This window comes from Vicugna pacos, chromosome 5 (genome assembly GCF_048564905.1).
Source record: "Vicugna pacos chromosome 5, VicPac4, whole genome shotgun sequence".
In the NCBI taxonomy this organism is placed as follows: domain Eukaryota; kingdom Metazoa; phylum Chordata; class Mammalia; order Artiodactyla; family Camelidae; genus Vicugna; species Vicugna pacos.
This window is the reverse complement of record NC_132991.1, coordinates 1,809,931-1,830,558: the sequence shown is the minus strand read 5'-3', so window position 1 is coordinate 1,830,558 and position 20,628 is coordinate 1,809,931.

Below are 20,628 nucleotides of genomic sequence, written 5' to 3'. Positions count from 1 at the left end.
ATGCAACAAATTGGTAAAGGTAAGCATAGATTCAGAATATTCTAATACTGTAATATGGTAGCATGTTAGCTACTTTAGTATAAAGGTTAAAGGGCAAAAGCATTAAAAACAGCTAGATCTACAATAATTTGTTATAGGCACCCAACATTTAAATGATGTAAATTTTAATATCAAAAACATAAAAGAGGGAATAAAAGAGTAGAGTTTTTGTGTGTAATAGAAGTTAAAGTATTACCATAAAGTAGACTATTATAGCTAAAAGATGTTTCTGCAAGCGTCATGGTAACCACAAAACAAAACCTTCAGTAGATTCCCAAAAGATAAAGAGGAGAGAATCATAGCATATCAGTACAAAAAAATCAACAATTTACAAAGGAAGACAGCAAGAAAGGAAAAAAACATCCAGAAAACAATTAATGAGATGATCTTAAAAGTCCTTACCTGTCAATAACTACTCTAAATGTAAATGGATTGACTTCTCCAATCAAAAGGCATAAAATTGTTGAATGGTTAAAAAAAAAAACCCAGTTATATGCTACCTATAAGAAATTCACTTCCACTTTAAGGACACACATAGGCTCAAAGTGAAGGGATAGGAAAAGATATTCTATGCCAGTGAAAGCCAAAGAGAGCAGTAATAACTACATTTGTATCAGACAGAGCAGATTTCATGCCAGAAATGGTAACAAGAGACAAAGAAGGTCATTATATAATGATAAAGGGATCATGTCATTAAGAAGATATATCAGTCGTAAATATATATGCACCTAACATCAGAGCACCTAAATGTATAAAGCAAATACCAGCACTCTGAAGGGAGAAATAGACAATACAATAATAATAGTAGGGGAGTTGAATACCCTACTTTCATAAATGGAAGATTATTTTGGCAGAAAATCAAAAAGAAAACATTGAATTTGAACCATACTTTAGACCAAAAGAACCTAACAGACATTCAGACAGCAGCAGAGTACACATACTTCTCAAACACAGAGTATTTTCCAGGATAAATCATACTGATAGGACAGAAAACAAAACTTAGCAAACTTAAGATTGAAACCATACCAAGTATCTTTTCCAATGAAAATGGCAAGAAATTAGAAATGAATAATAGGGAAAAAATGGGAAAATTCACAAGTGTGTGTAAATTAATAATACACTCCTAAAAAATCAGTGGGTCAAAGAAAAAGTCAAAAGAGAAATCAAAAACATTTTAAAACAAAAGAAAATGAAAATATATCAAAACCCATGATGCAAAATTGGTTTTTTGAAAAGAAATAAGGTTTATCTTCCTTATTTATATATAACAACAACAACAACAAAACCAGTGGGAGAGGAAATAAATGTTGCAATTTTTATTGAAGCATAGTTGATTTACAACGTATTAGTTTCAGTTGTACAACAAAGTGATTCAGTTCTCTATATATGTATACATTCTTTTTCAGATTTTTTTCCTTTATATGTTATTACAAGATATTGAATATAATTCCCTGTGCTATACAGTAGGTCCTGTTGTTTATTTTAAATTTGGTAGTGCATACATGTTAATCTCAAACTCCTAATTTATCCTTCTCCCTCCCCTTTGGTAACCATAGTTTGTTTTCTATGTCTGTGAGCCTATTTCTGGTTTGTAAATAAGTTCATTTGTATCTTTGTTTTTAGATTCTACATATAAGTGATATCGTATGATATTTATCTTTGTCTGACATTCTTTACTTAATAGAATAATCTCTAATCTCTAGGTCCACCCATGTTGCTGCAAATGGCATTATTTCATTCTTTTTTATGGCTGAGTAGTATTCCATTGTGTTTATATACCACAACTTCTTTATCCAGTCATCTGCCAATGGACATTTAGGTTGCTTCCATGTCTTGGCTATTGTAAATATTACTGCTATGAACACTGGGATGCATGTACCTCTTGAGTTAGAGTTTTCACCGGATATATGCCCAGGAGTGGGATTTATGGTAACTCTATTCAAAATCAGTTCTAAGAGGGACGTTTATAATGAAAAGTGCCTAAACTAAGCAAAAAGAAAGATCTCAAATAAATAACTTTATGCTTCAAGGAACTAGAGAAAGGAGAACAAACTAAGCCCAAAATTAGCAAAGGAAGGAAATAACAAAGATCAGAGCAGGAATGAATGAAATAGAGACCAGAATCAATAGAAAAGATTCATAAAACTAAAAGCTGATTTTTAAAACTTGAAAAAAATTTAAGATAAACAAAATTGACAAATCTTTAGCTAGACTTTAAAAACAGAGAAAACTCAAATGGATGAAATCAGAAATGAAAGAAGAGACATTATAACTGACACTAAAGAATTACAAAATATCATAAGAGACTAGTATGAACAATAATATGCCAACAAATTGAATAATCTAGAAGAAATGGACAAATTCTTAGGAACATACAACCAACCAAAACTGAATCATGCAGAAATAGAAAATCTGTCCAGACCACAACAAGTAAGGGAATTGAATCTGTAATCCAAACCTTTCCAACCAAGACAAGCCCAGGACAAAATGGTTTCACTGGTGAATTCTACCAAATACTTTAAGAACAATATTCCTTCTCAAACTCTACCAAAATACTGAAGAAGAGGAAATATTTCCAAATTCACTTTACAGAGCCAGCATTAACCTGATACCAAAGCCAGATTAGGGCACTACAAGAAAAGAAAACCACAGATCAATATCCCTGATGAATGAAGATGCAAAAATTCTCAACAAAATATTAGAAAACTGAATTCAATAGAACATTAAAAGGATCAAACACCACGATCCAGTGGGATTTATCTCTGGGATGCAAGGATGGTTCAACACACGTGAATCAATAAATGTGATACACCACATCAATAAAATGAAAGATAAAAATCATATGATCACCTCGATAGATGCAGAAAAAGCATTTGACAAAATTAGACATTCTGTCATGATAAAAATGCTGAACAAATTGGGTATAAAAGCACATAGCTAACATAATACTGGACAGTTAAAAGTTGAAAGATTTTCCTCTAAGATTAGGAGCAAGACGAGCATGCCCACTTTCACCATTTTTACTCAACATAGTACTGCAACTCTTGCCAGAGCAATCAGACAGGGAAAAGAAATAAAGGCACCCATATCAGAAAATTGTCTATGTTTGCAGATGATCTGATCTCATACGTAATAAACCCTAAGATTCCACCAAAATGCTATTAGAAATAACCAAAGAATTCAGTAAAGTTGCAGGATATAAAATTAATATACAAAAAAGTTTCATTTCTATACACTAATAATAAAACTTCTGAAAAAGAAATAATTCTATTCACAATAGTATCAAAACAATAAAATAACTAGAAATAAATTTAACTTAGGAGATGAAAGATCTATACTCTGAAAACTATAAGACATTGATGAAAGAAATTGAAGAAGACACAAACAAATGGAGAGATATCCTGTGTTTATAAATCAGAAGATTTAATATTGTTAAAATGCCCATACTACACAAAGCATCTATAGATTCAATGCAATTCCTATCAAGATTCTAATGGCATTTCAAGTAGGAAAAGATAAAGAACTCTAAAATTTATATGGAATTGCAAGAGAACCCGAAATAGCCAAAACAATCCTGAGAAAGAAGAACAAAGCTGAAGGCATCACACTTTCAGATTTCAAACTATACTACAAAGCTGTAATAAACAAAACAATATAGTGTTGGTATAAAAATAGCCACATAGAGCATTGGAACAGAATCAAGAGCTTAGAAATAAATCTTTGCACACGTAGGCAACTAATATTTGACAAGGAAGCCAAGAACACTGAGTGAGAAGAGTTTAAACCCTTCAATGAATGGCATTGTGTCCATTTCTTCTAGGTTATTCAACACTCACAAAAATGAAAAATGATGGATTAAAACCTGAAATCATAAAACCCTTTGAAAAAGGGAGAAATCCTCTTAATATTGCTCTTGGCAATGATTTTTTTTTGGATTTGACACCACAAGCACCAGCAACAAAAGCAAAAACTAATAAGTGGGACTATATCAAATTAAAAAGCTTCTGCACAGCAAAAGAAACAACCAACAAAATGAAGGAGACCTATAGAATGAGAGAAAATATTTGTAAATCATATATCTGTTAAGGAGTTAATATTCAAAATCTGTGAAGACCCATACAGCTCAATAGGGGGGAAAACACTTAACAAAGGAGCAAACAATTTGCATAGGTATTTTTCCAAAGAAGTTATCTAAATAGCCAGCAGGTACGTGAAAAAGTGCTCAACATCATTAGTCATTGGGAAAATGCAAGTTACAATCACAACAAGGTATCACCTCACACCTATTCGAAGAGCTGTAATTAAAAAAGAAGAAATAACAAGTGTCGACAAGAACGTAATAGAAAAGGGAGACCTCATGCTACATCAGTGGGAGTGTACATCTGTACAGTCTCTATGGAAAACAGTGTGGAGGTTCCTCAAAATGTTAAAATAGAACTACCGTGATCCAGAAATCCCACTTCTGTGTATATATCCAAAGGAAATGAAAACAGGATCTTGAAGAGATAGCTGCACTCCATATACGTCGCAGCATTGTTCACATCAGCCAAGGTTCAGCACCAACCTATGCCTGTCAATGATGAGTGGATATGTATATACAATGGAATATTATTCAGTTATGATAAAGAAGGAAATCTTGCCCTTTGGGATAACGTGGATGAAACTTGAGGGCACTATGCTAAGTGAAAAAAGTCAGACACAGAAAGACACTGTATGTTATCACTCAAATGTGGAATCTAAAAAAGTTGAACTCCTAGAAACAGAGTGCATGGTGGTTACCAGGGACTGGGGGTTGGGGAAAATGGGGAGACACTGGTCAAAAAGTCAAACAAATTTCCAGTTATAAAATAAATTCTGAGGATCTAATGTGCAGCACGGTGATTACAGTTAATTAGAATGTACTATATACTTCAAAGTTGCTAAGAGACTAGATCTTAAGTGATTTCACCATAAAAAATAAATGGTAATTATATGATGTGGTGGAGATGTTAGCTAACACTACGGTGGTAGTCATTTTGCAACACATATGTATGAAATCAACACATTTTACTTCTTAAAAGTATACAGTGTTACATGTCATTTGTATCTCAATAAAGCTGAAAAAATTATCAGTGGCAAATAAAAAAGAAAAAAATCATTCTTAGCTTGTGGGCCAGACAAAAAGTGTCCTAAGAAACCGTCTTTCAAAAAAAAAAAAAAAGAAACCGTCTTTCCTGAGCAGTTTGTTAAATCAAGAGCTGTCTGGGTCCTCCTGCTCAGGGTTCTGACCAGGCGGTCCAGGTGAGCCTGAGGCATATTGACTCTTAACCAGCTCCCCAAGGATCCTAGAGCATCTGAGCATTCAGAGTCGCCTCTCTGGTGGTGGGTAAGAGTGGTTGAAAGTTTTTATTCAGGGGTGTGATACTGTTGAGAAAATCTCCCAAGCTGAAGTATGGAGGGTACACTAAAGGAAGCTGAACCAGAGGCACTATGTCTTGTCAAAGGGCTGCACCCAGGGTCCAGGAACAACACGAGAGTCTCGAAGCGCAGCCATGCTGTGAAGATTAGCACAGATGGGGGTGTGTAGTGGAAGAGAAATGTCTGAGAGGGAGAATAGGTGAACTGATAGGACTTGTCTGGATGTGACAACTTAGACAAACAGAGAAGGTCTAGAATGACTTACGAGGCTGGGGAGATGGGGACAGTTGAAAGGGCAGGTTTGAAGGGAACACGTTGAGCTCAGGTTGGAATGTGTGGGACATGGAGTGGCTAGGGGATAGCCTGTGAGCAGGACTTGAGTGCTATGATGAAAACTTGAGGTTGACTCCGGGGATCCGCCGAAATTCCTTGATCTAGGAGAGCAACATGGAGAACTTAGAGTTTAAGGAAGGTTACATTGGTGTGGGGACTGCATTGTGGATGGCGTACATAGGAGAGAAGTCAAACACTTAGTAATGCTTGTCCAGGTGGGAGGTGACAGGAGCTCGGGCTGGAGGGGTGCAGCTAAGAGCTATCTCTAAGGAAGAGGGTTGACAGAACTTGTGAGCTCCTTCTGATTAAAAAAACAGTACTTATTAATTCAATTGGATTCTAAATCTACTCATTCATACTTGGGATATTCTTAAACTGGGGCCACTGTGTGCCTGGCCAGGACAGGGCAGCTACATGCCCACTGGTTCCGTCTTGTATCTCCTGGAAGATGGCTAGAGGCACGTCTTCTAGCAGATTCAGTACTTCTTTGCTTTTTGCTAAACAGTCTTATTTTTTAAATTGAAGTACAGTTGATTTACAGTATTATATCAGCTTTGGGTATGCGACTATACTGTATGCCATTTTTGTAGATTACATTCCATGTAAAGTTATTATAAAATAGTAATTGTCTTCCCCGTGCTGTATATTACATTCTTGTGTCTTATTTATTTCATTCACAATAGTTTGTACTTCTTAATCCCTTTCCCCTGTCTCTCTCTGCTGGTAACCACTAGTTTGTTCTCTGTATCTCTGTGTCTGTTTCTGTCCCGTTATATTCATTCATTCGTTTTATTTTCTAGAGTCCACATGTAAGTGAAAACATACAGTATTTTCTCTGTCTGACTTAACTAAGCATAGTACCCTCCAGGTTTCCTCACGTTGTTTCTAATGGCAGAATGTCATTCTGTTTTGTAGCTGAGTAATATTTCATTGGATGTATATATATCTCGCACATTTTCTTTATCCATTCATCTGTTCACAGACACTTATGTGGCTTCTGTGTCTTGGCTGTTGCAAATAATGCTGCTATGAACATTGGGGTGCATGTAACTTTTCCAATTAGTGTTTTCATTTTCTTTGGATATATACACAGAAGTAGAGTTGCTGGATCCTATGGTAGTTCAATTTTTTATTTTTTGAGGAAACTCCATATTGTTTTCCATAGTGACTGCACCATTTTACATCCCACCAACAGTGGACTACGGTTCCCTTTTCTCTACCTGCTCACCAACATTTGTCACTATTTGTGGTACTTTTGATGATAGCCATCCTGAAGTTGTGAGGTGATGTCTCATCATGGTTTTGATTTGAATTTCCCTGATGATTAGTGATGTAGAGTATCTTTCATGTGCCTGTTAGCCAATTGAATGCCTTCTCTGAACAAATGTCTATTCTGGTTTCTACCTATTTTTAATTGGGTTGCTTATTTTTTTTGTTTTATATTGAGTTACATGAACTGATTATATATTTTGGGTATTAACCCCTTATCAGACATATCATTTGCAAATATCTTCTCCATTCAGTAGGTGGTCTTTTCATTTTTTAGATGGTTTCCTTAGCTTGAAATTTTTTTAAGTTTAATTAGGTCCCATTTATTTTTGCTTCTCTTTCCCTTGCTTGAGGAGACAACTCCAAACAATATATTGCTACGTTTTATGTCAAAGAGTGTTCTGCTTATGCCTTCTTCTAGGAGTCCCATGGTTTCCAGTCTTCCATTTAGGTCTTTAATCCATTTTGAGTTTACTTTTGTACATGGTGTGAGAAAATGTTCAAATTTTATTCTTTACAGATAGCTGTCCATTTTCCCCAGTACTGCCTATTGAAGAAACTGTCTTTTTCCCATTATATATTCTTGCCTTCTTTGTCATAGATTAACTGACACATTTGTTTATTTCTGGGCTCTCTATTCCCTTCCATTAATCTATGTGTCTATTTTTAATGCCAGTATCATACTGTTTTGGTTACCATAGCTTTGTAGTATACTCTGAAGTCAGGAAGCATGAAACCCTCAGTTTCATTCTTTTTTCTCAAGATTCCTGTGAGTATTCAGGGTCTTTGGTGGCTCCATACAAACTCAGGATTATTTGTTCTAGTTCTGTGAAAAATGTCATGGGGATTTTGATAGGAATTTCATTGAATCTGTAGATTGTTCAGGGTAGTATGGATTTTTAACAATGGTAGTTCTTCCAGTTTATTAACATGGATGTATTTTCTTTGTATCATCTTCAATTTCCTTCATTAATGTCTTATTTGCAGAATATAGGTCTTTCGCTTCCTTAGTTAAGTTTACCCCTAGGTATTTTATTCTTTTTGATGTGATTGTAAATGGGACTGTTTTCTTGCTTTCTCTTTCTGACAGCTCATTAGCAGTGTATAGAAAAGCAACAGATGTCTGTATATTAATCTTATATCCTGCACCTGTACTGAATTCATTCATTAGTTCTAATAGGTTTTTTTTTTTTTGGTAAAGGTTTTAAGGTTTTCTATATATAGTATGTAATCTGCAAATAGTGACAATTTTACTTCTTCCTCTCTAATTTAGATAACTTTTATTTATTTTTCTTGCCTGATTGTTGTGCCTAGGACTTCTAATACTATGTTAAATAGAAATGATAAGAGTAGGCATCCTTGTCTTGTTCTTGATCTTAGAAGGCAAACTAAAAGCTTTTCCTCATTGAGTATGATGTTAGCTGCGGGTTTGTCATAAGTGGCCTTTATATTGTAAGATATGTTCCCTCTATATCAATTTAGTTAGGATTTTTTATCATGGATGTGTGTTGAATTTTGTGAAATGGTTTTTCTGCATATATTGAGATGATCATATGATTTTTATCCTTCATTTTATTTATGTAGTGTGTCATATTGACTGATTTGTGGATATTGAAACATTCTTGTGACATTGGAATATATCCCACTCTATCATGGTGTATGATCTTTTTATTATGTTGTTGAATTTGATTTGCTAATATTTTGTTGAGGATTTTTGCATCATATTCATTAGGATACTTGCTTATAATTTTATTTTTTATGTGTCTTTGTCTGGTTTTGGTATCAGAATAATTGTGGCCTCATAGAATGAATTTGGGAGTGCTCCCACTTCTTCAATTTTTGGAATTGTTTGAGTAGGATAGGTATTAACTCTTCTTTGTATGTTTGGTAGAATTCTTCTGTAAACCATCTGGTTCTGGACTTCTGTTAGGAGTTTGATTACTGATTCAGTTTCATTACTAGCGATCAGTTTCTTCAGATCATTTTTTCCTGATTCAGTCTTAGAAGTTTACATGTTTCTAGGAATATATCCATTTCTTCTAGGTTGTCCAATTTGTTGGCATATAATAGTATTCTCTTGTGATTGTATGTATCTGTGACATTGGTTGTAATTTCTCCCCTTTCATTGCTCATTTTGTTTATTTGGGTTTTCTCTCTTTTTTTCTTAATGAGTCTGGCTAATGGCTTATCAATTTCGTTTAGCTTTTCAAAAAACCAGATCTTGCTTCACTGATCTTTTATATCATTTTTTTCACTCCGTCTTATTTCTTTCTGACCTTATTTCCTTCTTTTTTCTGACTTTAAGCTTTATCTGTTTTTCTTTTTCTAATTCCTTTATATGGTAAGCTAGATTGTTTACCTGAGATTTTTCTTGTTTCTGAAGGCAAGCCTTAATCCCTATAAACTTTCCTCTTAGAACTGCTTTTGCCATATCATAGATTTTGGAAAGTTGTGTTTTTATTTTCATTTGTCTCAAGATGTTTTCTGATTTTTTTCTTTGATTTCTTCATTGAAGAATTAGCTTTCCAGTAGCATGTTGTTTAGTCTTACTGTGTTTGTACTTTCCCATTTTTCTTCCTTTAATTGATTTCTAGTTTCATACCCTTGTGTTCAGAAAAGATGCTTGACATGATTTTAGTGTTCTTAAATTTACTGAGATTGTTTTGTGACCTAATATGTGATCTATCCTGGAGAATGTTCCATGTGCACTTAAATATAATGTGTATTCTGCTCCATCTAAATTGAACCAAGTCTAATTTAACTGTCTTGTTAATTAAGATAGTGATAAAGCTTGACAGAGCTGGAGAAACAGAACATTATAAGCTTAAAATACTGTGATTCTGCCTTGGTGAAAACTACAGTTAAAGCCACAGATCACAATAATATTTAAAGAGAAAAACTGAGAGAGTGAAGGAAAAAAATCAATAATTTGAGTGCTTTGGGGAATGCCAACTGTCTCAGGCTGCTCAGGCGCCGTAACAAAGCACCACAGACTGGGCAGCTTGGACAACAAAAATGTATGTTCTCACAGTTCTGGAGGCTAGAGTCTAACATCAAGGCATCAGCAGATTTGGCTTCTCATGAGGCCTCTCTTCTTGGCTTGCAGACAGTCACCTTCTTGCTGTGTCCTTGCATGGCCTTTCCTCTGTGCACACACTGACTGGTGTCTTATAAGGACACCAGTCAGATTGCATCAGAGCTCACCTTAACAGCCTCATTTTATCTTAGTTATCTTTTAAAACGCCCTGTATCCAAATACAGTCACAACTGGAGTTAGAAATTCAACATATGAATTTTGGGGGACACAATTCAGCTCATGACATCAACTCTTTGAAATAGAATAAGAATAGGTTGGGAAATACTAGTTACTATATAGGCGCAAACAATAAAAAGTTCATCTTTTAATTTTTTTTATTATTTTATCGTATTTAACAAACTCGTATAGTACTTATTATAAGTCAGGCACTGTTTCAGGAAATGTACTAATATTAGTTCATAGTGTGAAGGACCTATTTAAGGTGAATTTCAATGTTTCTTCCATCTCATCATCACAAAGTTGCTATATCATCCTGTTACCTGTAATTAGTATCCTTGAGACCCTGTATGATTATTATAGAAAACTGCATTTCTCGGAATGTTTCCTATAGAAATTGTACCATCTCACTTCAAGTTACAAACTACGTTTGTCTCAGGAACTTGAGTTTTCTCACCAACTTATCATAATTAACCCACTATCACCTCACTGTTCTTGTCATAATTTCCTTCCTCTGAATATAAATTGTGTGAATACTCTTGCTTGCTAGGAAAGAATGCTTCTAGGCTTTTTTCCTTTGCTTCTTGTAAATAAGAATAAATTGGTGTTTATAGCAAATTCATTCTGAAAATGCAACACCCCAGCCCATCCTCCATCATGCATGAATACACACATGCTAATAACAAACACGTGCGGCTTTAGAACTGAGCCTTCCTTCCAACCACTCTTCATCAGGGTCCTCGAAGCCCCCAGACTCCTGGCTCTTCTCCTTCCTTTCTGCCACCTGTCTCCTCCCATGGTGACCCCCACTTCCTGCGTGGCTCCAATCTGGGCCCCCTCTGCTTAAGGCCCTGCTCACCTGCCTATACTGTTCTGCACCTTCATGATGGTCTCCATCTCCACCTTTCTCCCAGGCTTATTTCTGCATGACATCAGCCCCTTATGGCTTTTCTTCTGTCCTCTCTGCCTTTTGGATCCCACCTAGGGAGCCCCCACCTACTTTCTTTGCCACCTTGACCTGCAGCCGCCTGAGGGATGCCATCCAGTATAAATCATTGTGAGACACACCCAGGCTCTCACTCTTTACCCCAGTGAGCCCAGATTCTTAATTTCCACGCATTTCTACTTTAAAACTCATCTGCCTGAGAGTGCCTGTGATAGGGAGGGCAGTAAAAAAAAAAATACTCTAGAAGGAAGTTCTGTCAAAGAAGTGGTGTGGAAAAATAAGTTCAAGGAACAAACAAACAATGTAAATTAAATAAGTTCTTGCTCATTAAAAAAAAAGGACATGATGGTCACTAAAGTGCTATGATACTTAGATTCTAGTGAATAAATTTCAAAGCATGAAATACACATTTTATTTTTAAATGTCAAGTTTGGGGATACACTGGGAATTATGTCTTTCAAAGCTATTTAAACATCCTTGAGATAAAAGAAATTGAGGGACTCTACTTTAAAATGTTCGGGAAAGGTATAGATTTTTCAAAAAATTAGGCCAAATTCTGAAGATGGATTGTCCATGAGTCATGATGCTCAGTCCTCATGACTGTCCCACGCCTGGGTCTCTGACTCAGGACACTAAGAAGAAAAGCCACCTTTGTGGACGACCTTCTGTCCTGTTGCCCTGAGTCCTTCCAATGACTCTCTGAGGTAGGTAGTATGTTGGCCACATATTGTGAAAGGAGAACCAGATTTTAGTATTTTCTGCCCAAGCTCACTCTTCAGTGAGAAATGAGGAGCCAATTGGCTGCCAAAGCCCAGCCAGTACCCAACCTGTCTGACTGTGGGGATACATGAGGGCCACTAACAAGCAGGCTCCAAACAACAGCCATTGACCCACCCACCAATTGCCAGTGCTGAACGATGTCCCCTCAAATTCACATGCTGAAATTCTAACCCCCTCCCAATGTCACGATTATTTGTAGATAGGGCTTTTAAAGAGGAGATTAAGTTAAATGAGGCCATTTGGGTGGGCCCTAATCCAATCTGACTGGTGCCCTTATAAGAAGAAATTAAGACACACAGTGGGACATCAGGGACGCACGTGCACAGAGGAAAGGCCATGTGAGGACACAGTGAGAAGGTGGCTGTCTGCAAGTCAGGGAGGGAGGCCTCAGGAGAAACCAAACCTGCTGCACTTTGATCTTGAACTTCCAACTGCAGAACTGAGAGAAAATACATTTTTTGTTGTTTAAGCCACTCAGTTTGATATTTTGTCATGGCAGCCCAGGCTGACTAAGACTGCCACCCAGAGTTTGTCCAAGAAGCAGAATGAAGCACCAGGAAGTAAACAATTTCCCTCAGGAGATAAGTATAGTTATGCACACAGACAGAGAGAGAGGAAAGAAAGAGAAAGAGAGAGAGAAAGAGAGGAAGAAAGAAAAAGAAAGAAAGAAAGAAAGAAAAAAAAGAAAGAAAGAAAGAGAAAGAAAGAAAGAAAGAGAGAAAGAGAAAGAGAGAAAGAGAGAAAGAGAAAGAAAAAAAGAAAGAAAAGAGAGAAAGAGAAGAAGGTAGGTAGGAAGGAAGGAAGGAAAGAAGGAAGGAAGGAAGCAAGAAAGCAAGAAAGCAAGCAAACAAGCAAGCAAGCAAGAAAGAGGGAGGGGAAAGGAAGCTCCCTTAGCAGTAAGTGTGAGTACCAAATCTTGAACTGTCATCAATTGTAGAAAAAATAGATTGTTCTTGGCTGACCTAAACGGCACAGATGGGCGATGTCGGAGGCGGCCTGTCTCTACACTGGGTGTGCTAACAAGTGCAGCTGAGATGCTGTCCACGCTGTTCTAGCAGTCTGCCTACTCCATCAGAATGTTCTCTCTTCTATCACAATAAAACCACTATCTCAATAAACAGTCACATAAATTTTCTGGTTCCCTAGCGCATATAAAAATTATGTTTACACTATACGGCAGTCTATTAAACGTGCAATAGCATTATGTCTAAAAACAATGTACATAACTTAATTAAAAATACTTTACTGCTGACTGAAAGTTATCTCTTTTAATATGCCCACTGCCCACACTGGGATGTGTATATTTATAATTAGGTGTGCCAAACAGTATCAGCAGATTTATTCTTTGTTGTCATGTGTGGGCAGGAGGTGGTGGCAATGGTGCTGGCTTTTTTAAAAAAACACGCATTTAAATAAGCTTTTTATTTGAAAAGTTTCAGATTTACAGACAAATTGCCCAAAAAGTTTCCAAAAATAATACAGAAGGGTTCTGCATAGGCTTCACACAAGTTCCCAGTGTTAACATCTTATGTTACTATGGTACATTTGTCACAACTAATTAATCAATATTGAAACATCATAACTAACTTCATACTTCAACCAGACTTCCTTAAATTTTCCTTAATGTCCATTTCTGTTCCAAGATCTCCCAAGATACCACATCCGTTTAGCTGTCATGTGGCCTCAGTTTCTCCCGGGCTATGGCAGTCAGTTTCTCGTATGTTCCCTTTTTTGATGACAGGTGTTTTATAGAATATCCTTCAATTTGGGTTTTTCTGATGTTTTTCTTGTAGTCGGAGTGTGTCTGTGGGTTTTGGAAGGGCCATCACAGAGGAACAGGGTGTTCTCACCACCTCTCATCAAGGGAGCATGCTCACAACAGGACTTCTCCTCATCGCCTGGCCAAGCCAATATTTGCAGGTTTATCCACTACAAAGCCACTTTTTATTCTTTTATTCTTTGACTCTAGAAGCAGGTCCCTAAGCACAGCTCACACATCTCAATTTGTGAAGGCATGTTTTATGGCCCAGGTGTGGTCTGTTTTTGTGAATGTTCCATGTGTGCTTGAGAAAAAAGTGTGTTGTGCTCTTGGATGGGCTGTTCTATAAATGTCGATTAGATCAAGTTGATCGATAGTACCCTTCAAGTCATCTGTGTCCTTGCTGGTGTTCTACCTGTTTGATCTATCAATTACTGACAAAGAAGTGTTGAAGTCTCCAACTCTAACATGTTCCTTCTGTCATGTATTTTGATGCTCTCCTGTCAAGTGCATATCATTAGAATTGTTGGATCCTCTTGGAGAGCTCTCTTTTATAATTACAATCTGCCCTCCATATCTATGGGTTTCACATCTGCAGATTCAACCAAAGGTAGATCAAATCTGATCTGCCGTTGGTTGAATCTGGGGATGCAGAACCCAAGGATATGGTGGGCCTAATGTACACCATGGTATATAATGGACTTCTGGTACCTGATACATTGGAGGGAGTTGGGGGTGGGGGTGGTAGTCCTGGACCCAATCCCCCATGGAAACCAAAGGACGACTGTATATAGTGGTCCTTTTATCTCTGATAGTCTTCCTTGTTCTAAAATCAGCTTGCCTGAGATTAGTAAGCTACTTACACCTTCTTTTCATTAGTGTTAGTTTAGCATGGTATATTCTCCATACTTTTACTTCTAACGTATGAATGTCATTTTACTTAAAGTGAGTTTCTTACAGGCAGCATGTCTGTGGGTCTTTTTTGTTTTGTTATCCAATCTCATGATCTCCTTCTTTTATCTGGTGTTCACACTTAAAATGATTGTTGATATAGTTGGAGTAAAATCTACCATTTTTGTTAAGTATATATATTCATTGCATTTATTCTTTGTAGCAATCTCCCACTTTTTCTGCCTTCTCTGTTTTTAAGTATAATATATGATTCCATTGTAGCTCCATCTTAACATATCATTCATATTTATTTTTAAAACTTTTCTAGTGGTTGTCTCAAGGTTTATAAGACACATTTTAAAATAACCTATCTTCAGATCACATTCACTGCTTCATGTGGATTGCAGCTCTCTCACAATAGAGTTTTCTCCATTCTTCCCACTCATGCCTCGTGACGTTGCTGTTAGTCATATCACTGCTTCATAATGTCATAAATACCCAATGCATTGTTACTATTATTGCTTTAAGTCAATCTTTTAGATCAATTAAGAATAAGAAAAATAATATGATTTATCTTACCTTCATTTATTCCTTTTCTGATGTTCTGTCTTTATGTAGATCTAAGTGTTTGACCTGTATTTATTTCCTTCTGTCTAACAGACTTATTTTAACTTTTTTTGTGGTTTCTAATGAAAAGTTCATTGTAATTCTTATTCTTGATCCTCTGAAGTTAAGGTGTCCACTTTCTATCACCTCAATTTTCTTCAAATTTCTCTCTTTATCTTTGGTTTCCCCAGTTTGAATATGCTATGTCCAGATGTGTGTGTGGGTGTGTGTGTTTGGTATTTGTTCTGTTTGGTATTCTCTGAACTTCTCGTATTGTGGTTTAGCGTCTATCATTAATTTGGAAAGTTCCTAGTCATTGTTTGCTCAGCACTTTTTAAGCCCTGTTCTCTTTCTGCTCCTCCTGGTATTCCACTACATGCATGCTACACCCTTCGGTATGTCTCACAGTTCTTAGATGTTCTATTCTGGGTTTTGTTCCAGTTAATTTTCTTTTTGTGGTTTAAAATTGGGAAGTTTTAATTACTTATCTTCAAACTCACTGACTTTTTTTGCTTTCTTTTTATTGTGATAAAGTATACATAACATAAAGTTGACCAGTTTAGCCATTTTTAAGTGTAAAATTGAGTAGCATCATGTACATTCACAATGGTTGTCAAACCATTACACTTCATTTCCAGAATTTTTTCATCTTTTCAAACAGAAACTGTACCCGTTAAGTAATAACTCACTATTCTGCCCTCCCCTCCTCCCCATTAGCCTATGGTAACCTCTATTCTACTTTCTGTCTCTGTGAAGTTGCCTGCTCTTGGTACCTCATATAAGTGGAATCATACAATATTTGTTCTTTTGTATCTGCTCTATTTCACTTCGCATATTTTCAAAATTCAGCCATATTGTTGCATGTATCATCCCTGCCTTACCTAGCATGTATTGCTTTTTAAGGTTGAATAATATTCCATTGTGTGTTTATATCACATTTTGGTAATCAATTCACGTGTTGATGAGCCTTTGTTTCTACCTTTTGACTATTGTGAATAACGTTTCTATGAACAATAGTGTACAAATGTCTGTCTGAGCCCTTGCTTTCAATTCCTTTGGATGTGTACCTAGGATTGGGATTGTTGGATCATATGGTAATTCTATATGTTGTCTTTTGAAAAACTGTTAAATTATTTTCCACATTGGCTAAATCATTTTACATTCCAGTAATGCACAAGAGTTCCAACTTCTCCATGTCCTTGCCAACATTTGTTATTTCTCTTTTTACTTTACATCATAGCCACCCCAATGGGTGTGAAGTGATATCTCATTGTGGTTTTGACTCGTATTGCCTTGATGGTTAAGGATGTTGGGCATCTTTTCATGTACTTATCAGTCACTTGTATATTTTCTTTGGAGAAATGTCCTGTTGAGTTTTAGGAGTTCTTTATATATTCTGAATATTTATCCTTTATCAAGCATATGATTTGACACTATTTTCTCCCATCCTGTAGATTGTCTTTGCACTTTCTTGGTAGTGTCCTTTGATGAACAAAAGTTTCTAATTTCGATGAAATCCAAGTTATCTATTTTTTCTATTGTTTTCTGGGCTTTTGGTGTCATATCTAAGAAATCATGGCCAAATCTAATGTTATTAAGAATTTTCCCTATGTTTTCTTCTAAGATGTTTATGGTTTTAGTTCTTACATTTAGGTCTTTGATTCATTTTGAGTCAATTTTTGTATATAGTATAGGTAAGGATCCAGCTTCATACTTTTGCTTGTGGATATCCCATTTTCCCAGCATCATTGGTTGGAAAGATGGTCCTTTCTCCATTGAATGGTTTTGACATCCTTGTCAAAGGGTTCCAAATATGTGAGGGTTTATTTCTGAGCTGTCTATTACATTCCATTGTTCTAAATGTCTGTCTTTATGCCAGTCACACCTTGTTTTGATTACTGTATCTTTATAGTAAGTTTTCAAATTAGGAAGCATGAGTTCTCCAGCTTTGTTCTTTTTCAGGATTGTTTTTGGCTATTTTGGTTCCCTTGAGGTTCCATGTGAATTTCAAGATAGGTTTTCCTATTCTTACAAAAAAAAAAGAATCTATTGAGATTTTTATAGGAATTGCATTGAATTTGTACATTGCTTTCAGTAGTATTACCATGTTAGCAATATTAAATCTTCCAATCCATGATCACAAGTTGTCTTTCTACTTATTTTTTCAGCAATGTTTTGTAGTTTTTGTTGTATAATTATTTGCCTCCTTGGTTAAATTTATTCCTTTTTTAAATTGAAGTCTAGCTGATTTACAATATGGTGTTTAAATTTATTCCTAAGTACTTTATTTTTTGTTCTATTGTAAATGGAATGGTTTTATTAATTTCTGTTTGGCTTGTTCATTGTCAGTGTATAGAAATTCAACTGATATTCGTTATTTTGTATCCTTCAACTTGGCTGAATTAACTCTTAGCTCTCACAGTTTTCCTGTGGGTCTTTAAAATTTTCTGTATATAAAATCATGTCATCTGCAAACAGAAATATTTATACTTCTTTTCCTATTTGGATGTTCCTTTCTTCCTTCTCTTTCTTTCTTTCCTTCTCTTCCTTCCTTCCTTTTCTTTTCTGTCTTTCCTTTACTTTCTTTCTTTTCTTTCTTTCTTGCCTAATTGCTCTGGCTAAAACTTCCAATACTACGTTGAATTGAAGGAACGAAGGTGGGTACCCTTGTCTTATTTCTGATCTTAGGGGAAATCCTTCAGTCTTTTACCACTGAGGATAATGTTAGCTATGAGTTTTTAATAGATTTTCTTTATTGTGTTGAGGAGATTTCCTTCTATTCCTAGTTTATTGAGTATTCTTTTTATCATGAAAAGATGCTGGATTTTGTCAAATGCTTTTTCTGCCTAAGTTGAGGTGATCATGTGAGGTTTTTTTTAATCTTACTACATAGTCTGATAGTTATCTATTTCTAGGAATTTGTCCTTTCATCTAGGTTATCTAATTTGCTGATATGTAAATGCTCATAGAATTCCCTTATTATCCTTTTTATTTTTATAAAATTGGTAGTAATATCGCCACTTTTATTTCTGATTTTAGTACTTTGAGTCTTCTCTCTTTGATTCTCATCAATCTAGCTAAAGGCTTGTCAATTCAGTTGATCTTTTCAAAGAACCAACTTTTGGTTTTATTGACTTTTTTTCTATTTTTTTCTAATCTCCATTTTATCCTTCTCCACTCTAAGCTTTATTACTTCCTTCCTTCTCCTGGCTCTGGCTTAATTTTTTCTTCTTTTTCTAGTTCCTTTAGGTATACAGTTAGATTATTGATTTGAGATCTTTCTTCATTTTTAATGTATGCATTGCAGCAATAAATTTCCTTCTTAGCAATGCTTTCTCTGCTTCGCACAGTTTTGGTCTGTTGTGTTTCATTTTCATTTGTCTCAAGGTGTTTTCTAATAAAGCTTCCTGATTCTCTACTCAACCATGTTCAGTCTACTGAAGAGCCCTTCTAAGGAATTCTTCATTTAGTTTAACTGGTTTTGTATTTTAATGTATTTCTATTTAATTTCTAGCATTTTCTTTTGATTTCTTTCTTGGAGTTCTTCCTGTCAGCTATATTGTCATCTGTTCTTGAATTGTTGTCAATTTCTTTCATCAGAGCCCTTAACATATTAATCAATCTTATTTTATAATCTTTATGTGATAATTCCAGCATCTATAACTGCAGTTCTGACAAACAGCTTTGTCCCTCAGACACTGTTTCCTCTTGCCTTTGGCAGGCTTTGTAATTTTTCGCTGAAAGACAGACATGTTGTATAGGATAATAGGTACTGAGGTAAACAGGCTTTTCGTATGAGGATTTATGTTAATCTGGCTAAGAGTTGGGCCATTTTAGTGTTTCTTATAGGCACCAGAGGCTTCATGTGACTCTAGTGGGCTTACTTTTCCCTCTCCTTTTTTCGTGGCTTCCCTTCGTTCTGATCCTTAGAGAAAGTCTTTGTCTTGTAGCACTTTTATGTTTCACTCACTGTTCTCATTCCTGCAGGCTCATGAGTGTGCCAATAGGGTTAGTCGGGAGTGGATGCTCCCTTGTCTTCTAAGCTTCTAATTAGGTCTCAGTGTTTTGTGGGCCAGTGCTGCGGGGTCGGGGTCAAGCCTTCAGAACCCCTAGTCCTTTCCCCCTTTCCAGCTCCAGTTTGTATTTTAGAGTCCTCTTCTGGTTAACCATCCCTTTCTTTCTATCTATCATCTTTCTTTTTTTCCTCCTTTCTTTCCTTCCTTCCCTCCTTCCCTCTTTTCCTTTCCCTTCCCTTCCCTTGCCGCCTTCCTTCCTTCCTTCTTTCTTTCTCTTTCCTTCCCTCCTTCCTTTCTTTCTTTCTTCCTTTCTTTCTTTCTTTCTTTCTTTTTTCCCTTAAGTGAGACAGGAAGGCTGGAGTGACTGGAGTTGGGTGGAGTTCCCTTCAAGGCTTGTTAGGGAGAAAGATCTGGAAGATTTCACAATGGCTACTCTTCTCCCTTTGTCAGGCCCACGAGGGGACCTTTGTCCTCACCCTGAAAACATAGTGTGGTTCTTGGAGGAAAGCTAAGGAAGTGTGGCCCCCCTTTTACTGCCCAGCCCCCCAGCTTCTTACTCAGCCCACAACCATTTGTCAAAACTACTCTTTAACTGTTGCCATCGATTCTTTGGCATCTTGCCGCTTCTGCTCCAGGTCTCCGTTGCTGTATTTCTCTGCAGGCACCTGTCTCTCCAGGCTTCAGGGAAGTTGTTTTGCTCTGTGACCTCAGTTCTCTGATGGGTCAAGAAAAGTCACTGGTTTTCAGTTTGTCCAGCCTTTTCTTGTTGTAAGGATGAGAATGGCAACTTCCAAGGCCTTATACATAATAACAAAAGAACCACCTCTCCCCTCCCAAAGACGTGGGTGTTTGTGTGAAGATGGAGCCCAGACCACCAACATCAGGGCCGTAAGATAGCTGGACACTAGGGTGGGGACATGGAAGCCAGATGCACTGCTCATTTAAAAACAAATGCACCTTTTCATGGTTAAAGTAAGTTTCACTTTTTGCAGTTTTGAAGAGGACTTTAAGAGAACATTTAGGAGAAAAAGGAGTGAGTGCAGCCTTGTTTGCAACATCAAAAATGGGAAGTAACTGAATATCCATCAACAGAGGAGTCTTTTTTTTTTACCTTTTTGAGAGGGGGGGTAATTAGGTTTATTCACTTATTTATTTTTAGAGGAGGCACTGGGGATTGCACCCAGGACCCTGTGCATGCTAAGCATGAGCTCTGCCACTTGAGCTACACCCTCCCCACCAACAAGGGAGTGCTTTAATTGCTTGTTACCAACAGGAGACAGCTGTGCAGCAGCTGTTCAAGAGAACGGAGAGCCCGTGGGCTCCTGGTGATGCTAAGCCC